The following is a 13631-nucleotide window of genomic DNA, read 5'->3' on the forward strand; positions in this document are numbered from 1 at the left end:
GCTGGCTGCCCAAGGACTGCGTCCACCACTGGACGGGCAGTGTAGCCTGCCTGCTGGCTGGCACACTGCCGCTGCCCGCCCTAGTGGCAGATGCACAAGGCGCACTAGCGCTGCCAGTCTGTCCCCTGAGACCTGGGTGGTGACGCTCTAGGTGTCTCCACATAGGCGTCGTACCCAGGTGCGCAGGGTCCCTTCCACGGCTGACAAGCATCCTGCAGTGGACACAGCGGGCGTGGAATGGGTCATCTTGAGGGACCTCAAAATGCACCCATGCACCACTGCCCTTGGCCTCCTGCGCCCTGGGCGCCGTCCTAGGCCGTTTCTCGCAGGGTGGCTGCAGTCCTAGGGGGGGGGCGGCCGCCGCTGCCTGCCCACTGCTGCCACCCAACCCGCCCCTTCCGCCCTCCACAGCGGAGGAAGGGCCCGGCTGAACTGGCATCGGAGAGGCAGGCCTCTCCTCCACCACCTCGCCAGACCGCTCCCCACCAGAGTGTCGGGCTTCACAAGGGGGGGCCCCACTGAGCGGCGAAAGGATAGAGGGAAGGGGCCCCAGAGGGAGGGAGAACCTGGCTGCATTGCTGCCAGCCGCACGGTCCTCACCGCCCTCTACCTGCTCTTCCAACTCCACAGTCTCCTCCACCTCAACAACTGGCGGTAGCTCAGCAGCACCTGGTGCCGCCGGCGAGGAGGGACCCGCCACAGCCCTAACGGTGCCTCTGCTGCGATTGGCGGCAGCAGGCGTGGGGAACTGAATCCTGCGCACCAAAGATGGGGCCGGAGCAAAGAATTCTCCAATGGGGAGAACTGGGGTGTCCTCAGGCTCCCCGCGTCCTCTCCCTCCCTGTGCCGCAGGCGCACCCCGCACCTGGCCTCTCCCACCTCTGCCTGCCAGCCTTGAGCGAGCCCTGCCCGCCACACGGCGCTCAGACATGCTGCTAGGTCAGAAGGAGGGAGACTTTAGGAGGAAGGCCAGACAGGGTCAAAAAAATAATTTGGAGGGGCTTAGGGGCCAAAAAAAAAGGCAGCTGATTTGGAGGCGGCGGGGGGAAGTTTTTTTTCAAAAAAGGAAGCCAATTGGGGGGAAAGGAAGACTTTTTGATATGGGGGGGGAAGCCAATCGAAGTGAGGGGGAGGGTGTCCTTTTTGAATTTGGGAGTCAACCACCAAGCCAATTGGGGAGATGGGTCTGGGAGGGTTTTTTTTAGAAAAATAGGGGGTTAAAGGGTGGAACCCCGGTGTGGGAGGGTGGCACGGGCAGTTGGGTGGAGTAGTTGTGGTGTGGGTGGCAAGTTTTTAACTTTTTTTGGGGGGGAGAGTGGATGGGGGGAGGGCACAGCACCTACCGGGGGTGGGGGAGGGATGCAGTCAACGCTTGGGAACCTGCAGATCAAAGGAGGAAACCCTTATTTAGTGAACCTGAACACAAAGTGTGGGTTCTGGGGGGTGGTTCTCAAGTAATGCTCCTGTGGGGGGAGCATCAAACTCAATGCAGCCTATTTAGTGACTCTAAATTGCAAACAACCAAAACCAGAACCCAGTCACACCAACACAGAGGTTGAACCCACCCACTCTGTTACTCTGCCTGCCCAATGCCATGGCAAGCAAGCAGCAGCAAACACTTGATGGCAGCCTCATGGATTGAACATCATGATCATCATCATACGTGTGTATTGGCCCAGCATGTAGTGGCAGCATCAGAGCCCAGCCAGGACCCCACTCAGACTGCCCCAGAGGCAAGGAAGCACTCTGGCATGGCATGGGCCCAGCATGTAGTGGCAGCATCAGAGTCCAGCCAGGACCCCACTCAGACTGCCCCAGAGGCAAGGAAGCACTCTGGCATGGCATGGGCCCAGCATGTAGTGGCAGCATCAGAGCCCAGCCAGGACCCCACTCAGACTGCCCCAGAGGCAAGGAAGCACTCTGGCATGGCATGGGCCCAGCATGTAGTGGCAGCATCGCATCAGAACCCTGGACCCCACTCAGACTGCCCCAGAGGCAAGGAAGCACTCTGGAAGGCACCTGTTCAAAAACCACCTGCAAGACACATGCAATGCAACGCAACACACAGCAGCAATTTCTTTATTGGGCATGGGCATGAAGACACGAGTTTTACAACAGTACATCTCCTCTCCAAGGTTCCCTCCCTCCTCCCCACACCCAAATGCATTTCAGAATAGGGGTGTCCCTATTTAAAACCGCCAGCTAGGGAGAGAAAGGGGCAACAAAAGGTGCACAATCGCACACGCACTAACCCCTCTTCTTCCGGTCCTTCTCCTGCCGCTCACTGCTGGTCACGGATTCGCCACCGCCAGCCAGCCACCCTGGGCTGAGACACAGCAGGGCGGCCGCACGAGGCACACAGGCAACCGGGGTAGTTCAACAACGATGGAGGGGCAGAAGTGAGGAGACAACACTATTTGTGTCGCTCAACTCACCCCCAAGCAGAGACAAAATCAACCAAAAACTATAAAAAGCAAAAAAAAAAACCCGATGGCAGCCGCCAGGTGGGTAGGCTACTGTGTGCGGCTGCAGCTGTGGGAGAGGAGGTGGAAAGTGAAGGGGAGCAGAGAGAGAAAAGACTAAGAGAGAGAGAAAAGAGGGGGGGGCAGGGACAAAGAGAAAGAGAGAAGAGAGAGAGAAAAGAAAGAGAGAGAGAGGAGAAAGAGAGATGATAGAGAGAAAGAGGAGAGAGGAGAAGCGCAGCGCAGCAGGGAGGGGGGATTCAGGTGTGGGGGGAGGGCACAGCAGTAGCAGCGGTCCAAAGAGGTGGGTGGAGCAGAGAGGGTGTGTGTGGTTGGGGGCTAGTGTGTGGCAGGGGGCCTGGGGTAAGTGGAGAGAGTCGGGGGCAAGGAGGAAAAGAGGTGGGGTGGGGGGAGCAGAGAGGGTGTGTGTGGTTGGGGGCTAGTGTGTGGCAGGGGGCCTGGGGTAAGTGGAGAGAGTCGGGGGCAAGGAGAAAAAGAGGTGGGGTGGGGGGAGCAGAGAGGGTGTGTGTGGTTGGGGCTAGTGTGTGGCAGGGGGCCTGGGGTAAGTGGAGAGAGTCGGGGGCAAGGAGAAAAAGAGGTGGGGTGGGGGGAGCAGAGAGGGTGTGTGTGGTTGGGGGCTAGTGTGTGGCAGGGGGCCTGGGGTAAGTGGAGAGAGTCGGGGGCAAGGAGAAAAAGAGGTGGGGTGGGGGGAGCAGAGAGGGTGTGTGTGGTTGGGGGCTAGTGTGTGGCAGGGGCCCTGGGGTAAGTGGAGAGAGTCAGGGGCAAGGAGGAAATGAGGTGGGGTGGGGGGAGCAGAGAGGGTGTGTGTGGTTGGGGGCTAGTGTGTGGCAGGGGGCCTGGGGTAAGTGGAGAGAGTCAGGGGCAAGGAGAAAAAGAGGTGGGGTGGGGGGAGCAGAGAGGGTGTGTGTGGTTGGGGGCTAGTGTGTGGCAGGGGGCCTGGGGTAAGTGGAGAGAGTCAGGGGCAAGGAGAAAAAAGGGTTGCGGTGGGGGGAGCAGAGAGGGTGTGTGTGGTTGGGGGCTAGTGTGTGGCAGAGGGGTGTTGGGGGGAAGGGGAGGGGGCAACAACAAACAGCAAAGGAGAAACTGGAACAACTCGGGCAGCAGCAGCGATTAGGCTGGATGGGGTGGTTGGGGGAGGAGCTGGGCCTGGGCTAGGGTCTGGGAGGAGGGAGGGTGGGGGGGCAGGCAGGGGGGGAGGAGGAGGAGGAGGGGAGCAAAATATATAAAGCAATATATATCAAGAGAACACAAGCCAGAAGTTTTTTTTTTTTTAAAAAGAAAGACTCTAACCAGCAGAAAAAACTTGGGGGTGGGGGGGTGGGGAGGGGGAACCAAACACAGACTCTGAGGGGGGCCACTAAGTGAACAGAGACAATGAAACCACAATTGCTGCAAATTAATAATAGCAAATGAATAAGTGGAACCAAGCAAAGAAAACTGGACTCTGTTTGGCAGCAGCAAACTTGGGAGAAGGCTGGATGGGGTGGGGTTGGGGTGGGGTGTGGTTGGACTTGGAGGGGCAAGTTGGGAGCAGGGAACCAAAACTGATTATATGGGACAACAAGAAACAACAACAGCATCCTCTGGGGGTGGGGGGGAGGGATTCAGGGAACCAACTCGCAGGGCAGCAGCAGTCAGCAGAAACAAACAAAATGGTACAATTTAAGCAAAACCAGCAAGCAATATATAAATGAAACCAATGCAATGCAATGTGAAAATCAAAAAGTTGGACAAAAACAAGGCAGGACAAAGAGCAATAATTAATGGAAGAAGTTTTAAAGCAATGAGGATGCAGTGGGTGGGAGTGGGGGAGGGGGAGGGTAGGCCCAAAGGATGAGAAGGGAAAGGGGGGGGGAAGCAGACAGACAAGGAACAGGGAAAATTGGGGGAAATTAAGAAGAAAGTAAAGTGAAGTAACACACAGTACAGACAAGAGACAGACAGAGAGAGGAGACACACAGAGAGTCACAAAGGGCAGGTGGACAAAGGATTAGACAGAGCACACACAGAGAGACACAGGACACAGTCAGGACTCACAGAGACACCAGAGCAGCCAGCAAAGGGCAAGCATGTCTCAGAGATGATCCCACAACTGCAGCCAAGAGAAGTTTCCAGAGAAGAGGCTTGGGTTTATATAGGTTTGAAATTCCCTCCTTTGGGAGCCCCCACCTTTGCACTCCCCCCACGGCCAACAGGGTGCCAGCTCTCAACAGTGCAACAGCCAAGCAGCCTACCAGACCAAAGGACTCATTCTGGCCAATCAAGGATCAATAGCGCAGCCAATACAATGCCTGGAAATAGCATCACAAAATGGATGCAAGGAGGAGCAAAAGCTTCGGGAAGGAGACACAAAATGGAGGACACACTTGCAACTTTAAAGAGGCACTGAGTGAGACTCAATTTCATTCCCGAACCGGTTCGGGAAACCCGAGCCGGTTCGGTACCGAACCGGCTCGAATTCGGTCTGGCTCGGTCCCGGATCCGGACTGAACCGCACATCCCTAGGATATATGTTTTGAATTACTATAGCAATGGTTGACTTGTATAGTTAATGAATCACGCAGATTGATGAGCGGGAAGTCTATATTTATTTAATTAGATGTAACAGGATTGTTAAGATATTGTAAAAACCAATAAAAACTTTAAAAAGCAAGACCCTCTTGAGCTGGGCACATATAACCCTCCCTAATACCTTTGCTAAAAAAGGGAGGTTGGAGATCGGCCTATAGTTGTCAAGGACCTCAGGGTCCAGGGAGGGTTTCTTCAAGTGAGCGTGAACTATTGCCTCTTTAAGGGCTGCTGGCACGAGACCCTCACATAATGAGGAGTTAACCAACTCCCGTAGCCAAGAATTAACATTTCCACCGGCTGTTCTAACCAGCCAGGAGGGGCAAGGGTCCAAACAACATGTTGCCGCACCCGTACCCAAAAGAATTGTGTCCATGTCCTCGACCAGCTCAAAGGTGTCCCATGGAATGTCACAGGGTGGAATCTCCTCTATCTGATCTGATGCTATAGAACTAGAGTCCAACTCTAGCCAAAGGTGGATGACTTTATCAGCAAAGAAATGAGCAAATTGATCATAGCAGCCAGATTGAACATCTACCAGATCCTCTTTCCTAAGAAGGGAGCAGGTAATCCGTAATAAGGCCGCTGGAGGAGAGTCAGCTGATGCGATAAGAGAAGAGAAATAGTGAGATTTCACCGCTCATATCATCCTAGAATATTCCTGAATTGAATATTGAGCTGTGTGGGCTGGTCATTCACTGGGAACCCCAATCCAGCGAGTGACCAGCCCACATATGGCTCCAGCAGGCAAATGAGCCCATATGGCTCAAGTTAAGCCAGAGTGGGAAGAGAGAGAAAGAGATGCAGCTGTAGCCTGTTCTGTGTGCACCCTCTGCCCCAGTCCTGTGGCATCAGCCACCGCTGGAACTACTTCTCCCAAAACTGGGGGGAAAGTTTAATTTGAATGTGGAAGTCTTCCCTCTTCCTACGGACTGCCACTGCTTCAAAAAGCCAGCAGCACAGGAAAGTGATATGGGAAGGAAGCAGGAATGCACTGGGAAGTTTAAAATCCAAACTGAAGAAGAATTTGGGGCCAATGCTTGGCTTGTATTGAGGCAAGCATTACGAGTGCATGAGATTCATATCCCTAAGCATGGACATACAAGATTGGGTTACATCTCTAATTAGGGGTGGGGAGGCAAAAAGGCTGTTCTCACTCACAGCCTAGCCCAGGCTAGGGATGCCTAGCCTGGGTTAGGCTACACATGAGAACTGCCAGGATCGGGCCCAATCCCAGTGCCACTGTGCTGCCTAGGCCCACTATTTATACCGGCTCTTAGCTGATATTAAGGGAGTGAGCACTCCCTTACCCCCAGCTACTTGCTCATGTGCAAGCATGGGCTGCTTCTAGCCCGGCTGCATGCAGAGATGTCTAGAGTAGACCACCCATCTCTTGGGGGAATCTCCCAAGGCAGTGTGCTGCACTGTGGGCTTCACAGAGGTTGGAACAATTTGTCCTGGCCTCAGATCAATCCTCCCTGCTCTGTGCTGCATGGTGCAGGGCTGATTTGAAGCATTGAGGCCGCTCCCTCCCACCAACAAAACTATGAGCATATGGGAGGAAAGCAGGGTTTGGGACGCCTCCCCCCCACTCGCCTACTTGGTCATTTGCATGGTCCCAGAGTGTTCCAATCCAGCTGACTCTTCCCTCCTTCCTTCCAGTTATCCTTTTTGGAAAGTACAGGATCTTTCTCCAGAAAGTACTTCCTAATCACTGGGAGGGCAGGAGGTCCAGTTGGAAGATACATCACATGCTACCTAGCCCACATATGTAAGGGCTGGGTCATGACTAGATTTTGACCTGGTTCACACACTGGGCTGATTCACACAATCAAAAACTGTGTTCTACCTGGATTTGGAAGCTTTGTGTGCTCCCAATTTTCAGTGATGTGGAAGCAAGGTAGGAGGAAAAGCTACCCAGTTTTCCTCCTACCTTGCTTCCACACAGTCACTTCTATACAGGTTTTCCTACTTTGCTTCTACAGAATTGGAAATTGAGAACACACACAGCTCCAAAACTCGGTAGAACATAGTTCTTGATTGTGTGAATGACCTCAGTGGTTCATATCTAGGTTTAATGTCAGTAACTGACATTAGCATAATCGCGTGCACCCATGCCAAGGCAGGAATCTCAGATTCATCTTTGGACAAAAACCAACACTGGTAATCTTGGCATGATCACATGATCATGCTAGTGTTGGTTACCGACTTTAAACATAGAGTTGAATGATTGTGTGAATCAGGACTTTATCTAATCACAAGGACAAACAAATTCAATCATTCCAACCTCTCCAGCATCAAAATTTATTGATATTTGCTGGGGTTGCAGCTGGGAAGCAACCTGCCCATAGAGCAGGAGGCTGTTGGTCCGAATCCCTGCTGGTGTGTTTCCCAGAATATGGGAAGCACCTATATTGGGTAGTAGCGATATAGGAAGGTGCTGAAAGGCATCATCTCATACTGCACGGGAGATGGCAATGGTAAACCCCTCCTATATTCTACCAAGAAAACCACATTGCTCTGTGGTCACCAGGAGTCGTTACCGACTCGACAGCACAACCTTTCCTTTTCCTAAGGAACCATTAGTACATGAACTTGAAATGAGTTTCTTTTACATGTACATAAGTGTTCCTTTCCTGATTAAGTCATCCTTTACTAATTATACCTGCAATCGAAATCAGGAGCCCAATTAGCCAAAGGAAACTGTAGTAATATATATTGAATTATTAAATTAACATTCAGGTGACTTTTTTTCCCCCAATTAGGAGAAGTAGAAGGCTGCCATCCCAAACAAGCAATTGCAAACAAAGTGACAAGGGCAGAGTGGTGAGTAGCTGTGAGCCCTTTAGCAATGTTTAAGGATAATAGAAAATTAATTGTTGGGTTGGCAGCCTTGTTGCCAATGAAAACTAGCTGCATCTCTCTCCTTGTGGGTTTTTTTTTTTTTTTAATTAATGCCTTTCAAATGCTGTTTGCAGACACCTTGCTGGAATTAACAAACCAATTAAGGAATACAAGGCCACCTTTAACCGGTTCACCAGAGAGAGCCATTTCCTGTTGGGCATTTTGCTGTTTGATATACCCGAGTATAAAATACAGTATGCTTGCAGAAGTTCTGAATGGCACATGTTTATTTAAGGCTAGGGACTCTATCCAGCCCCAATTGATCCCCAGCCCAAAGCCCCATCTCACTTGAACTTACTTTTTTGTGTGTGGAAATGGGAATTTCCACACACAGGGAAATGGGAATTAGCAGCTGAGGCGCGTAATAAGGGGGAGATTCTGCCCAAGCCTCCATTGCTATTCACTCTGGTTGTCATGCTGATTTATGAAGTGTGTTTGCAGCAAAGGAAGCATACATGCATTTCTGTGTTCTGGAGTAAAGCAGCACATGGGAGGTGGGATATTGTGGATCTCCCCTTCCTCCTGAAGTGCTCTGTGACCTCTGAAAATATGTCCCTGAGAGTTGCACAGTGATGAAAGATAAACTATAGCAGGACTAGAAATAACACTCTAAACGTCTGGACAAAATAATAGGTTTTTTCATGGCAACCAAAGTCCATCAAACTAGAGGAGAGCATTCCAGAATGGTGGTTTCACCATTGAAAAGGCTCTGTCCCCAATTATCTCTCACCTGGCACCAAAAACCATTGCTCCTGACTCATGAGAGGAAGTACCAAAACTTTCAAAGTCAACTTCCTTTTGTCACCAAACTAATTTTCAATCCTATTTTTAAATGGGGATTGTGTCTTAGAACATAAGAATAGCCCAGCTGGATCAGGCCCAAGGTCCATCTAGTCCAGCATCCTGTTTCACACAGTGGTCCACCAGATGCCACTGGGAGCATCCAGGCAGGAGTTGAGGGCATGTCCTCTCTCCTGCTGTTACTCCCCTGCAACTGAGTCTTCTATTTGTTGATTAGCCACACAGGAGTTATTTTTTAAATTTGGTTTATTGTTTGTTTTCAAGCAAATATCCCTACCTTGAAAACCAATCCAAGATGGCATTCCTGACCTGCAATGCCTAAAGTATTCTCCAGATATATCCACGCAGGAAGCAGAATAATGTGTATCTCTCTGAGTTGGGGATCTGTCCATTTGAGTTAGTGCTTGCATTATCAGGGGTTGCAGGTGAAGTTTATCAAATCAGCTTGAAATTCAGCCATGAGTGGCTTTCCGCTGCCTCCTTGGTAATCAACAACCCACTCTTGGAGATTTTTGGCAGCCTCACCTGGTTACGCCAATAAATCTGAGTGAATAGCTGGCTTGATTTGTTATTGATTTCCCGGAGGATATATTTGAGGCAGCAACTTTAGTGATAGGTCTTCTGAGAGGCAATGCAGGGCAAAGAAAAACACTCTGATCATAAAGAGGGACTCCAGTGGTCAAACTCTAATATCATCAGAAGATTCATGGCCAGTAATGAACTCAATTTAGGTTTCCTTCTTCAGACAGTGGCAGGGAGCAGCAGAAGGGGTCGGAAATGGCACCTGCAAGTATACTCACAATTAGGGACAATTGGCCAAGGTCTTCAATTATAGCAGAACTTTTCACAGGCTATATGAATTACTACAGACCTCAGCGGTGATCGCTGCAGTAATTCCCAAACGGCATGCCTGGGCACACTGTCAGGCTTAGAGGTCACGCAAGCAAGTTGGGATGAGAAATATAGCCTTAGCCTGTGCCTGAGTGACAAGTTGCTGAGACTGAGGAACAAGTTAGAATCTTTATAAGATAAGGTGGGACACAAGAGGACGTGTGTCACCTGACTCTTGTTGAGACAGTCACTGCAATACCATCTTCTGACCATCTATAGTGGTGGTACTGAATTCCAGCAAAAAGCTGGCCAGCACCTCCCTCCTTTGGCAAACTGCCATGGTGGAACAGAGAGTGCAGTTAGCTCATAGAGTCCCCAGCTTGAAACCCCTTGCACGTTGTGCTTCATAAGAGAACGGTTAGTGTGGTGACTGTTAGTGCGGTGGGATAAATAAGTCAATTGAAGAATAATTAAAAGCCCATGTACTGTAAGCCCATACACATAAGAGGCTGCCTATTGCATCTCTCTTTGATTTAGGTTCTCCCATGACAAATTCTCCACACACCAGCCATAATCTTTACAACAACAATGACAACGACATTTATATACCGCTTTTCAACAAAGATTTCCAAAGAGGTTTACATAGAATAATAATAAATAAGATGGCTCCCTGTCCCCAAAGGGCTCACAATCTAAAAAGAAACATAAGACAGACACCAGCAACAGTCACTGGGGGTCCTGTGCTGGGGGTGAATAGGGCCAGTTACTCTCCCCCTGCTAAATAAAGAGAATCACCACATTAAAAAGGTGCCTCTTGGCCTAGTTAGCAGGGGTACAAAGATTATCTTGTGTGAAAATGTGTTATATAATATAATATGACATGACATGACATGACATGACATGACACAATATTATAATAATATCTGCAGATGTTTATTTGTATATTTCTCTTCAGCTCCAAACAACAAATTCAATTCATATGAATACAGCCAATATTTCTGGAGCTTTCCTTGAGCAAGGATTATGAATGAACACCAGCAAAATATGCAGAAAATCAGTAAAAATCTTGGCATTAATCCAACTGCTGGGCATGCACTTCCTCATACTGTCTTATGAATACAGGTATAAGGACAAAGGTCCATCTACTTCAGCCATTGCTGCATCCCATAAAGGAACTATGCATCCACAACGATCTGTGCCCCAGTGTTTATTTATAGCTGCTTCCCTCGTGAACACAAAGTAATCTTATGTTCATTTAATTAAGCTTTATTCAGAAACAACTCCATTTTTCTCCTTCTCCTTTCCCTCTCTTTCCTTTCCACAGGGATAAACTTCTTATTAAGAAAATATAAAAAGATTGCTAGTCAGAATACAACAAGGGTCCTATGGAAAAGTCTTTAAAAAATCTTTTTTAAATGCCCTTTCCCCCACCCCACTTCACTGTTCTGAAGGGAAAGGAATTGGCATTGTAAAATGAAGTGCTGCCACCACAAGAAGCAAGCCAAACAGCAATGGTGATGGAGGACAGCTAATGGCACCACCGTCACCACCACAAGAAGCAAGCTGTTGGGGTTTCCAACCCTCCTCCATGAGACAGGGTTGTTTACCCAGTCAAACGGCGGTGTGTCGAGAGAATCAGAGGGCTCCAGTCACCAGGACAATCCCAAGAAACAGCAGAATGGTGGAGATGGAATAGTAAGACATAAGAACAGCCCTGCTGGATCAGGCCCAAGGCCCAACTAGTCCAGCATTCTGTTTCACAAAGTGGCCCACCAGATGCCACTGGAAGCATATAGGCAGAAGTTGAGGGCATGCCCCCTCTCCTGCTGTTACTCCCCTGCAACTGGTATTCAGAGAGGCTATTCACACAATGGTAGAAAATCGGGCTAGCCTCCGCTAGCCTGATTTCCTACCATCGTGAGAACCACCAGGCTCGACTGAGAGCCTAGTGGTCCTTAAGTGAATCACCCACTTAAGTAGCCCGGTTTTTGCAATCATGAGTTGCCGCGGCATGGCTCCATGCTGCGGCAACTAATGAGTAAACCCCCTGACTGAGAGGCTCAAAAGCAGCCTCACGGCTCGGGGGTCTCAGCTTCCAGGGGCCGTGGCCCCCGAACTCCCCAGCCCCTGCCGTCTCCATGACAGAGCTGGCATTCATGTGGACAGCCAGTTCAGCCACCCAGAGCAGACTGTCTGCTCGTGTGCAGGGAGAGCAGGCTAATAGGCTTGTGCATTTCGATTTGGGTACAAAACGTTTTGTGCCCGAAAATGGCAGTTTCGGAGGTTTTGTAACCAAAACAAAATCAAGAATTAAAAAACAGAAGTTTTTGTTTCCAAATCGAAATGACTGTGTTTTGGACAGAATGCTTTGCTTTTTGGAAAAGCATTGCAATTCAGATTGACTTCTCTGACTCTCTCCACTCCAGCTGAGGCACTGAGTGATTAGCAGAAGGCAAGATATGCAAAAAGCTGTTGAGCATGAATGGTTTAGTTAAGAATGTGTTGTATTCAGTGTGACTGAAATGAAAATTGACTTTGCAAAGGGATTTGGAAGACAACATTTTGAGAAAGAAATACCCAAATATCTTGGGGAGCTCAATGCAATTCCAAAGCTCTTGCTAAAAGCCATGGTATAAATTGTGTGGAGAAGCTTTTCGAGAAGCTGGTTAGGAAAGTTCTGAAATTACACAGGTTTTTCTTTCCAAAGGTTTAGAAAGAATCTCTTGACTTGTTCAGGGGTCTTTTGAAGAGCTTTTTTTGTTTTTCTTCTGATTTTTATGAGTTATAGTGGTGTCTAAGTTTTGTTGCCCAAGTTGAGCAGTCTAATGTAATTTAGGCCACTATGTAATTTGTTGGGACATGATGTCTAAGCCAGGGGTTCACAACTTTTGCATTGCAGGGACAGGTCATCCACATGGGCCTACAGGAGACAAAAGGAGGGGGGTGGAGAATACCCCTGTCAATCTATTGACATCCCCAGGAATCTTAGTTGCTTCTCTCTTTCTTGTAACCATGATCCATGGCTTTGCACTTTCTTAAATGCAGTGATGATAAATCTCAACAATTCTGAACAGTAGGCTTATTTGTTTGGGCTATGGCTCACTACACTTCAGTTAAATGAACATTTGAAGCTGTTAGATAGTACCAAGGCAGTTCATTGGTCTATCTTGCTAACTCAAATGACCTGTGGTCACTGTTCCATGGGGAGGGAGTGTTTTTATTGAAAGATTGCTTGAATCCACACATGAGTTGTGCTGCTGTGCTAGTGCCACAGGGACAGGCTCACCCCCGCTGCAAAATTCTCAAATAACGGTGCCAAAAAATTAAGTGTCCTTGTTGTTCATCATTCTCTTCGCTCTTTCAACTTGTTTATGTGGGGCTTCAGGGGCAAAACAGTGGGTTGGGTGGCAGTGCCCCAAGGATGGTACACACAGATTCTAAAAAGGGCAAAGGGCTGATTTCTTAGGAATTTTTGAGGTTTACGCATCTTTAAGATTTTTCTCCATAGAGAATAATGGAGGTTTCAGCAGCCCCATAACTCCACCTGGGGGGCAGTGGGATGGCCCGAAGCGAGTGGTGGTGTAGTGCACAGAGGGTGCCAACCACCCCGCTGGATTGCTAACCCATTGGGGTACTGGGCTTTGTTGTTTCTGAGGTGTTGAGTTTAGATTCTCTGGTAGCAAATGAGATTTTTAATGAAAAACCATGAATCCACTCTCATATGCTACTAGAGAATCTACTCTCAGAACACCTCTAGAACAACAAAACCCTGTACTTCAAGTGTTTGCAACCCATGTGGGAAGTTGGCACCCTATGTGCACTACACTGCCACTTGCTCTGGGCCACCCCAGTGCCCCTCAAGCGGAGTTATGAGACTGCAGGAACCTCCATTATACCCTATGAGGAAAATCCGAAAGACACGCAACTTCATTAGTTCTTTAAAAATCAGCCCTTTGCCAAATTCCTCTGAAAAAATTGTGGCAACTTCCTTGTACTGACTGGGCACTACCACCAACCACACTCCACTCTGAGCCACCCCTCCCC

General features: G+C 49.1%; 1 long non-coding RNA gene across 3 annotated transcripts in view; it reads left to right on the forward strand.

Annotated features, from left to right (window-relative positions):
* LOC128352907 (uncharacterized) overlaps positions 1 to 13631 on the forward strand; it is a 126278-nt gene that overhangs the window by 45711 nt on the left and 66936 nt on the right. For all 3 annotated transcript variants that reach the window (XR_008320699.1, XR_008320698.1, XR_008320700.1), the window contains exon 2: positions 7817 to 7877. This is a non-coding gene — a long non-coding RNA (uncharacterized LOC128352907). The remainder of the gene's footprint in view (positions 1 to 7816; positions 7878 to 13631) is intronic.

Source organism: Hemicordylus capensis, chromosome 4 (genome assembly GCF_027244095.1).
Source record: "Hemicordylus capensis ecotype Gifberg chromosome 4, rHemCap1.1.pri, whole genome shotgun sequence".
NCBI classification, from domain to species: Eukaryota; Metazoa; Chordata; class Lepidosauria; order Squamata; family Cordylidae; genus Hemicordylus; species Hemicordylus capensis.